This window comes from Cryptotermes secundus, unplaced genomic scaffold (genome assembly GCF_002891405.2).
Source record: "Cryptotermes secundus unplaced genomic scaffold, Csec_1.0 scaffold1695, whole genome shotgun sequence".
In the NCBI taxonomy this organism is placed as follows: Eukaryota; Metazoa; Arthropoda; class Insecta; order Blattodea; family Kalotermitidae; genus Cryptotermes; species Cryptotermes secundus.
Window position 1 is genome coordinate 312,813 of NW_019725862.1, and position 10,959 is coordinate 323,771.

Below are 10,959 nucleotides of genomic sequence, written 5' to 3' on the forward strand. Positions count from 1 at the left end.
ATACCAATGTTATATATTTAAAGGAATTTTCATTAATGTTAATAATTTTCTTTCCGATATTAATACTCCTACTTTTTCATCCACGACTCTTTGTTCAATAACGATAGAGTCGTTGGAAATAAATTCACCAATTTCTCCGGAAGCGTGGCAGACGCACTGCTCAAGTCGTTTGGTTCTTGTCAAAGACACCTGATTTATGACGTAACTCTGACGTCTTCTGAACTGAAGCTATCGATTTAATGCAACACCTATACATGTTAGTAACTAGGCAAAAGTAACCAGGGTCAGTTGAACTCGATTAAGTCAAGATAATGATATAATAACAATAGGCATGGTATCGTGGACCTAAATTAACCCCCGTTATCGTGGGAACCAAATTATTGCAGTAATTTCTTAGCAGCAGACAAAGCATCGCGTGTGAACTTATAACTTTGACATTTAAGCGAAAGTAGAGCATTTTACATTATGATTCTAAATAATCCCAGTCGGCTGCTTTTCGACTTGCGTTCTGAATAACCATCTAGTTTTCCGTGAAAACAATTAATGATCTAATCACAGAGGAAAGGTAATTAATTAGTAAATTAATTTCTCGATCAACAGTCTTTTATCCAATTTTTATCTGGAAGGTCCTCATTTCGAGTTTTGACCATGGAACGTACTACAGTAATTAATTTCTTTTGTGTGTTCTGTGCAATGTATGCCTATGGACTCTGTAGCAGGAGTTTGATTCCAGGCAGATACAGCGATTTTTGTCTTTGCTACTGTATCCAAAACTTCTCTAAGGCCCATTCATCCCCTCTTCAGTTTTTCTCCAGGGATGAAAAAACCAGAGCGCAGATCTGACAACTCACTCCCAACTAGGGCCGAATTTAAGAATATACTGAGCTTCATCTTAACTTTCTCTATGTCTTCAATGTGTATGTTAAGCAAGAGAACAACTTGCCCTTTTTACCAAAAAAGTTAATTAGCGTGAAAAAATTAAATTCTCAACCCAGTAAATTATTCTGACGTAATGCAAGATAGAACTATGAACAGACGACATGACACGAACTGTCAAATAACCTCGATAAGAACCGCGGTTTTCTGTCGTAAGTCAACAAGGCCAACATAGTATTGTAAAGCAATAAATTACATGTAATTCAAACACAGTTCCTTACCATGATAGGTATTGCTTTATGGCAGAACAGTGTGAAGTTCCATGGCCCAAGAACATGTACAACATCTAAGCTGTGTCACGAATAATATACATAATTGGCAGAACAATGTTCTGATCACGGAAAATATTATTTCGCAGTATGTCGTTTTGTGCAGTCTTTCAATCAACGAATACGTACAAAAATACGGTCAGAAAACCTGGACCATTTGGGGAATTAGGTGCACGTGCTATGGGGAGACTTCCATACAAATAAAATTTATCTTACAGAACAAGGAGTAAGTTGAGTCCACTTTCACGGAAAATATTTCACCATTTAAATATCTCAGAGAATAAAGTCCTCACGAGTGAATCATCAAAAAATGTTTTAATTCAGCGCAGACTTATCAGATAGTAGATACAAGTGTTGTTCGTAAGAAAAGGCTATGCCGTTTGGGATATGGCAAAATATAGAGAGCCTTTGCTAATTTCCCTACTATATTGCCGCACAATTACTACTACTACTACCACCACCACAACTACTAATACTACTATCACTACTATTGCTGCCACTACTACCCCAACTACTGCTACTACTTTGGAGACGTCTTACGACGCTCTCAGTAGCTATGATTTACAGAGTCGAATGGGCAGGATGATTGATAAGTGACGAATTAGAAAGGATAGTGAGGAAGAGATAGCTTTTTTGTTTTCAGGTAATTTCCCGTCATTTGCATGGAGACAATGAAGAAAACGACAATATCTCTGTTACAATAGCCGACGTACGAGCGCAGAGTCGAACCCCCCCGAATATGGGCGTAGTAGGTTTTGAGCGCTACGCAAACACGCTGCTTACTACTAATACCACTATCACTACCGCTAGGAATAGGAATTTTAATAGGAAGCATATCTAGCATTAGACCCATCTTCGTTAATCGTAAAAGACATCTCTTATTGTCCTTAATGGGCATTTTCGTGGTTATCTTTATTCACTACAGGAATGGCCCACAACAACTTCCGTTCATAAACTTTTTGTGTATTTTTATGTTACATGTATATATTCCCGGATATGACAGAGTCGTTAAATGAACAATAAATAAAAAATAAAACCTTTAAACATGAGACATCTTCGCAGCTACAAACGAGTATATACTAATTTGGAATAGCAAACCACTCTGTGTAAAAAAAGTTTAATGTAAATAATGTAGTTATTTATGTGGCTTTACATCTTTTGGTCCTTCAGAATCATCTTCAGGGGCTCAACAGCAAAAGGAACTTGTTTTGCTATCACAAAGAATTTTAGTATGAGTTACACAGTCATAACGAAAAAAAAATCATTGAAACTCTTGCCAATAAAAAGGTTTCTTGCTATATTTATCTTCTGATTAATACTGTCACGTGTCACAGTGACTAAAGATGGAGTTCAGATTGGTAACTGGATTTATTGGCAACTTATAAGTCGTAACTACAATTAATTATAATACTGTTATTGATTTTCACACTGCAACACAATCCAATCTACTCTCTTCAGCCTATCTCCACTAGTCTTTATGGATTTATAACACAGGAACAATAAAAGTCACACAATCCCAATATCACTCCACTATATCACACATAAAGTCTTCATCACACGTTAAATATTCACATTCCGACTGCTTATACTCTTCTATGCTCCTAGCACCAATTCGCTCTGAACTTACAGCTAACGGCTCTCATTATATAGCCGCGCAATGGACACGGACCTACAGTAAACACATATCACGTGATCGCTTTCCAGCCAGTCTACTGGCACGTCGAGCGGATCTGCAAAACACAAAGCTTCCTCTATTTTGCGTGTAGGACCGTGTTTACTGCGCTGTTGCCTGGCAACGCGTTAATCAAGTCCGTTAACATACTTTCTTTGCTGCTGCTTGCTAAATGTCTGGATATCCTGCTGGATCCGTATACTCGTAGTGTAGGTATATGTGTTGGAATAATATGTGGTATATCCATCAGTTACAACATTTTATTTTCAATACGCAGTAACCAGTTTGCCCGACCTTACCCGGATACCACCTCAGTTCATTCTCAACAATAAAACAGAGCACTACATCTAAACAAAACAAGCAGCAAATCACACTCCAACAAGTAAATATATATATTTTTTCTTGACACTACAGCCCCAGTGGGCCTAGGCCTACCTCCATGAACTTATCCGTTCACCAAGTAAATATATACAAGGTACATATACCAAGTAAGTACTAATAATTGCAAACTACAGTAACATAAATATCACATAGTTTTTCAGGAAAATCAATAAACAGCACACAAAATCCAACAACATTAAGGTAATAATGAGCAAAACAATAATATAACTAAGTAACCGGCCACAGAATATCAAAATAAGTAAGCACATATACATAAAAAAATAGAAAATACGTAATAGAACCGTTCCCCATTCTTAATTATTCAATTAAAACCACACAAGCAAGACAAGGCGGTTCCATTGAAAACAAAAACGTAAAAAATCCTTTATTGTGAAATAGCCTACTTAATTCAGTAGAAATACACAAGTGACCACTGATACCAAGGTACACTCAGTACACACCGACATCATCATAAAAAGGAAATTTTTAATATTCCACATACTTTCAATTCTCCTCTAATAATTTTTACACATATACACTAAACAAATAAACTTTAACAAAAACTAATAAAGCATTAATCACGAAGGAAATCTTACCAATTATCGGTGAATATTGTAATACACGTATTTTTAAACATTGTAACCTATATGTAATTTGTAAAAAAAAATAAGTAAAAGTATCCCTGTAACAGTCCGTGGAGGCCCATAGGGTTGTAAAATGTTGAGGTTCCCACATTTTATAGACAATCGGCTGATAGATGGCCGCAAGGTTGTCAGCCCTACGCCCTGGCCGCCCTTTACTACCAAGAATATTCCAAGAATATTCCTGGTACTCATTTCTGTTAGAGGCTGAGTCGACCCCAGGGCCATAGTGCGGCTGGAAGGATTGTCAGTTAAAATAATTCAATGACCTCGTTGGGACTCGAACCCGCGACCTTCCGGTTTGTAGCATAGTGCCTCAACTAACTACGCTACCGCGTGTCGCATGTACATATTTATATTTACTTTTCTATATTTTACGTGGTAGGGCCAGCAGCAATGGATCCATTACGAAAGCAGTTCAGTAACAAAGAGTGACACATTTTATTACTTATAAGACACCTGATGATGGCTAAAGTTACGGAAACATGTAGTAACATTTCATTAAATACCAATTATTGAGAATAAAAATTTGGGATTGACCGATATACCACATACTAGTGACACACACAACAGGATGTCCAACATATGTACGTGTTGTAGTCCAGTTATTGGATCTGTGTAATATAGTTATGTGTATTGCAGTCCAGTTGCTGGATCCGTGTAGTGTCAGTATGTGTAATGGAGTCCAGTTGCTGGATCCGTGTAGTGTCAGTATGTGTAATGGAGTCCAGTTGCTGGATCCGTGTACTGTCAGTATGTGTATTGCAGTCCAGTTGCTGGATCCGTGTACTGTCAGTATGTGTATTGCAGTCCAGTTGCTGGATCCGTGTAATATCAGTATGTGTACTGGAGTCCAGTTTTTGGATCCGTGTTGTATCAATCTATGTGTTGGACTTCAGCAGACACACTGACACTACACGGATCCAAAAGGACATCCAGACAACTAACAACCAGCAACAAAGAACGTATTAATCAGAAGATATAAGAAAATACATGAAACTTTTTACCGATAATATTTAAACATTTATAATTTAACGTATTTCATTGTTATGGCTTCATAACTTCTATTAAGGTTCTTAACATTCCTTATACTATTAAGCCTCTGAAGATGATCCTGAATGATCAAAAGTTGAAAGGCCACACAAATAACTGAATTATTTATGTTAAACTTGTTTACACCGGACGGCTTGTCATTCCAAAAACAGAGAATATGAAGGTTCCTGAAGTCTGCAGAATCGTCAAAGTTGCGTATGGAAATATATTCACTTCATCGGAGAAAGGTTCACGTCTATTCTAAGAAGCATGCAGTGTTTGATTATAGTAAAAAACAGTTTTGTTTCTATACTCAAATAATAATACTTAAACCTCTTATTCCGTGATTTCAACAACAATATAAAGATATATTATTTGATGAACTCCAATTCAATGGCTGTATAAACACTCTTCAGTTATAGTGGATATTGTTGCGTGAGTCAGAAAGAAAATTAGTCCACATTACTCTGCACGATAGATTCTACAAGCAGTGTCCTAGATAGTATCTAAACTATATGACCTAAAGCTGTTTTTAAGATAAAATGACATCACGAAATACTAGTCACGGAATAGTATCATTAACAAATCTTCAAAACTTTTATCTTTTCATAGTTCAAGGTAAAACCTACATGTACTTCTTAAACGACGTGTAAAAATAGCCAGTGTTAAAAATACAATTAATGATAAATGCAGTTGGTTGTCATGATACGTGTACACTTGTCTCCACTTGCTCCATTTACACACAAATCATGTCCAATTTTAGTGTCACGAAATTAGAAAGCTTATGTTTTGTCCCGTCATAGACCATCATCATACCAGAAGTAATTATGGCTACTATGACAAAACCAATTACGGCAAATGAAGTTTCGTGCTGTGATGTTGTCCCCATGTAAGATTCGACCCTTACCAATTTTTTTTGCCACTCACAAAACATGTCTACCTTAAACAACTTGTTTCCCATTCTGTGTATAAATTTGTGAAATGTATTGGAAAGAAGCAATTACTTCTTCAACATTCGAGTAGTCATTTTTGTTGCTGAATTTTGTCATTCCTTAGTCAGTTTGCACTAGTTAGTTAGTTAGTTAGTTAGTTATTGGAGAGGGTGGGTTTCCCCATGCACTTAGACCTGTAGTGGTCCATTGTGCTTCCCTCTATGATTTCTACCAGTCTCTATATCCTACCGGTACTGGTGCTTACCATCAGTCCCGCCCAGCCAGCGAGACCGGCTCTACTAGCTGAGAGGTATCTATAATGCTTCCCCCATCTACCAGAGGTATTAGTGACTGCTGTTGGGCGGGAAACGTCCGCAATTTGGCTCAGTGACCTCCTTTGGAGGTATGAGGTTCTTTTACGTGCCGTAAAGCTACGACATGGGACCCACGGCTTAAAGTCCCTCCCGGAGGACTTGTTCCCTGAATTTTTCCGCCCTTAAAAATTCGACGGCCTCCGCCGGGTATTTGAACCCGTGTACTACGAGTCATGAGGTGGGAACGTTACCTCTAGACTACGTAGGCCGCTCAGTTTGCACTAAGTTTTGTTGTTAATAAATGTAGAGTAGTCCATATTCTTGATTAATTAAACACCACTCCATGAAGACGTATGGGGGGGTGCAGTTATAGCTCCACAATTTTGACCTGGGCACTAGATGGAAGTGAGTGGGCAGCTTCGCGACCCTGTTGCTTAACCTCCGAGGAAACAGCTCCTGGTACCCATTGGATAGGAGGCGGGTTGGGCCTCAAAGTCGGTTTAGACACTGCGGAGTTGAAAAAATGTCTTCATCATGCCGGGGATCGAAACCCGGTCGCCCAGCTTAGAGCCAGTCTCTACATCAACCGTATTACTCCAGCTCGTTAAATTTATATGGTTCAGGATAAGTTACAGACTTGGACTTTGTTGAACTCCGTAATGGATTTGCAGTTCTAATGAAAAGTGGGAATTTCTAAACTAGGTGAGCGACAATCAGTTTTTAAGAAGGACTCTGCTCCATGGAGTTAATGCCAATAGAAAGTATAATTTTGGAACTGAACATTTAGTAACAGATTTCCATGTCAGAAGTTCTTTGCATTAAAATCAATTGTACACTACGTTACACCAAACGCCACAGTCAGGCACACGACACTCCTTCCTATATTTCTTCTACTCTTAAAGTAAAGGTATCATTTTCCTCCGGAATGTTGGTACCTTCTTGCTGAGGAAAAGGCATCACATCCACCCCACAAAAAATTCCGTGGCTTTAGTTAGCAAGCGAACTATACCGACCGAGCGACCGCCGCTTGTCGGAGAAGTTAGTACCAATTTTGCTGATAGCGGGTGTCGATTGGTCAGCGCAACGGATTCCCATGGCCGTTAATCTCGGTTTTCTAGACCGGAGCCGCTACTTTTTCCATTTAAGTAGCTTCTCGATTATCCTCACGAGGCTGTGTGGACCCAGTTCCAGACCCGCTACTTCTAAGAAAATCTGGTCGCATCGGGAATCGAACCCGGGACATCTGGATCTGTAGCCAGTAACTGTGACCACTAGACCACAGAGGCGGTCAGGCGTCACATCTCAGAAGATAGAATCTCAAATCTCAAGAAGTTCGGTGTTCAGATCTCAGCCCAAAGACTGAATATCGTGAGTTTTTCGTAATTTTCCTCATATTCTCCAAGCAAATTCAATTATACGACCTAAAGTTATACCAAAACCGCTTCCATCTGCATCAAATACGCTTCATTATTGACTAAGCTTCCAATCATTGGACAGTATATACTTTGAGCGCCGGTCACGGTAGCCGAGCGGTCTAAGGCATGCACTGTCTTCGCTATCTGGGAAACCGGGATCGTGGGTTCGAATCCTACTGAGGGCATGGATGTTTGTGTGCGTTTCTCTGTGTTTGTCTACAGGTAGAGGCCTTGCGACGAGCTGATCACCCGCCCAAGGAGTCCTACCGTATGTGTAAGATCTAGAAAAACCGAAATGAACGGAGTTCATGGAGGTAGGCCCAGGCCCACTGGGGCTGTAGTGCCAAGGAAAAAAAATATACTTTGAGCTACTGTCAACGTCATTAAATAAAGAAAGAACAGAAACACGTTATAAATAGACAAGCTAATCAAGAGAATTGGCGAGGTTGATATTCTGTATCGGTTTGTTATGAAACGAGTCTAGATAAATAGAAATATATCTCCGTTTTATTATCCTACGCACGTGACTCAGTCCATTGACCCACTTCTAAGTTCACCATTTCGACAGGCAATTTACATGAAACTGGCCTATATATTATTGATCTGGGCATGGAAATAGAATAATGACATGCAACTGAAAAGAAGAAACATTTTAATTTGTGTTCTATAATGATAATGCATTGTGCAAGAAAAGTTTCAAAATGCATGTATTTGAAATGAGGTTAGGTGTTATAATTATGACATGCAAAATAAATCACATTTCATCAACGACCCGAATGTTCATTACAAGTTTTGAATAGCTAGAGTGGCGTCATTAACTAGGCAATTACCTTCAATCTGTACTGCAATATGTAAAATGGTGTAATAATCCTGTAAATTACTAAGGTATTCTGCTACACTGAATATATCCCGTGGTATAGTAATGGCTGCCGATCACAGTGGCCGCACGGTCTAAGGCATGAACTGTCTTCGTTCGCTCGAACACTTGAATCCTGGGTTCCAATTCTACTGAAGGCATGGATGTCTATGTGCGTTTATTCTGTATTTTATGGTTCTGAGTGTAGGTATCAGCCTTCCTACGAGCTGATCCCCGGTCCAAGGAGTCCTACTAACCGTGTATAGGATTAAGAGACTGAAAAGCGGCCAAATTCCAACAAAGGGCTGTAGATCCGTAGATGGATAGATAGACAGATAGACAGTATTGGTTAATTTTGGCTGATATTTTTGGTTTACAGCACGCACACAAACACACACACACATATTCGTGTGCTATAATAGCGTTAAATGTGATCTATGTATTCCTATTGTTTCCACTTGGAGCCTAGGGCATCCGTGAAACTCTTAGTTTCAGTTCAGTTTCTTAATATATACAGAGTCGGTAAGACATTGTGGTCGGGGAATTAGTCCGTCGGAAGGCTAATACCTACACTCAGAACAATAAAAATACAGAATAAACGCACACAGACATCCATGCCTTGAGTGGGATTGGAACCCAGGATTCCAGTGTTCGAGCGAGCGAAGACAGTTCATGCCTTAGACCGCGCGGCCACTATGATCGGCGTTAAATGGGGTAATGTCTGTAAATGGTGAATTAGAAACGAAATGAAAGAACTGGTGATGAATTGTTTTACTTTACTCTCACAGTCACTTCCTTAAGGAAATCAACTAATATGTTCAATCCTGATAACAGCCTTACTGACAGGTAACTGGAAAACTGGAATCCCCTCCCCGAATCACACAACCGCGGTTTGTCATTGTTAAATTATTAAGAGAGTGTAGTGTTGCCAGAGAACTCAATTGGAGGAGGGTTAGATCCATCATGTTCTTAATTTTTACAAAGATAATTATGACGATATTACTACCGACGTCAAAATTACATTATTCTGTTTTGAGACAGAAGTGTATCTTTCGAATACTGTAATATGGTGTAATCTCCAACAGGCAGTCAGCCTTTCCGCCCTGCAGGGTCATGATAAGTGAAGCTCGCAGTTTGGAACTGACTAACTTTATGACACAGGGTCCCCTGTGAGCTGCTCAGCTAAGAGTAATCAGCAAAATTCCTCACTCTTCTTGGATCACTAGGTTTATTATTGTTTTCGGCACAGTTAGTCATGCTCTTTATCCTAAACTAGACGAATCCATTCCACAAAGTTACAAACTAAATATATAATATATATTTTATAGTGTCCTTCCACTTATATCTAGATGTCCCAAATGGTTTTGAAGCTTTTAAAGGCAAAGATCTCCCTGTGCTTAACTAATTAAGCACCACGCCAAGAAGATGTATGGAGGAGTGAGCGTATAGCTCCACCATTCTTGACTTCAAAAGCAGATGGAGATGAAAGCACAACACCTCTGAGCGCCGTGCACGTGCGGCAACTTCTCCGACAGAACTGTTGCGCGTGAAGAAATAAGCGTGCCATGAGACCTGCAGTCTCTTCATTTACGAGTTCATCCGGGGACTAAAACAAGTGAATTCCAGTTGTGTAGACAAGACATTTGATTCTACTGGTAGTTCGGTCAAGTACGGCGCAATTTTGGCAGCGAATTCATTTTAGGAAGGTCCAAGCAGGTGAGCGATAAACAGACTAATCCAAAATTTTGAAAATCCGGACTTTGAAATGTCTTTATAAAGAGAACAGTAGTAGCAGTGAAGAATATGCATATGATAACCAGGCAGTTATCGTAAGGATGGATGGAGTCCTTCCAAATCTGACCATGTTGCGAATTTCGATTAAGAGGAACCTAACAATAGGTCTGGCGTTTTTTCCATATAAGATTCAAATGCTGGAGTCTCTCAGCGGAAGCGTAAAAAATTACAATCTTTAATTTTCATGTTTGTGGTCTATGATCATAAAATTTTCATCGCCTCAAATTTGATGAGAAGAGGCCTTAAGTATTTTTTTTTATAATCAACCATAAGATGGCGAGAGAAGTTTTGCTCAGAAACTAAAGCCTGGCTGTGCAGCCAGTTCTTGAAAATATAGTAGATACATTTTGCTGAACTCTTGCTCACTAAGGATCTAACAATACTTGGTGGGCCCAAGTTGCATTAATAATAGGAGCGCAATAAATTTTTGGTCTCCATGCAGCTGTCAGTTTTAGGTCGCATGTGCTATTTCACGGAGAATGAACTCCATATATTCGTACGATTCTTGTACGTGTGACCGAGAGAAACTGATTAGTATACGTTGTCTTTGCGTTAAAGGGCAGTCTTCAGGTTTAAGTATGGGGAGTCAGTTCGAAGTCGCCCTTGATCTGGTCTGCAGCTGTTACCAAAGAACACCACAAGACTGTTGATATTGCTAAAAAAGCAAAGGTCTCCAGTCGCAGGAAAATGCTGTGTAAGTCCTGACGATGTCCAATA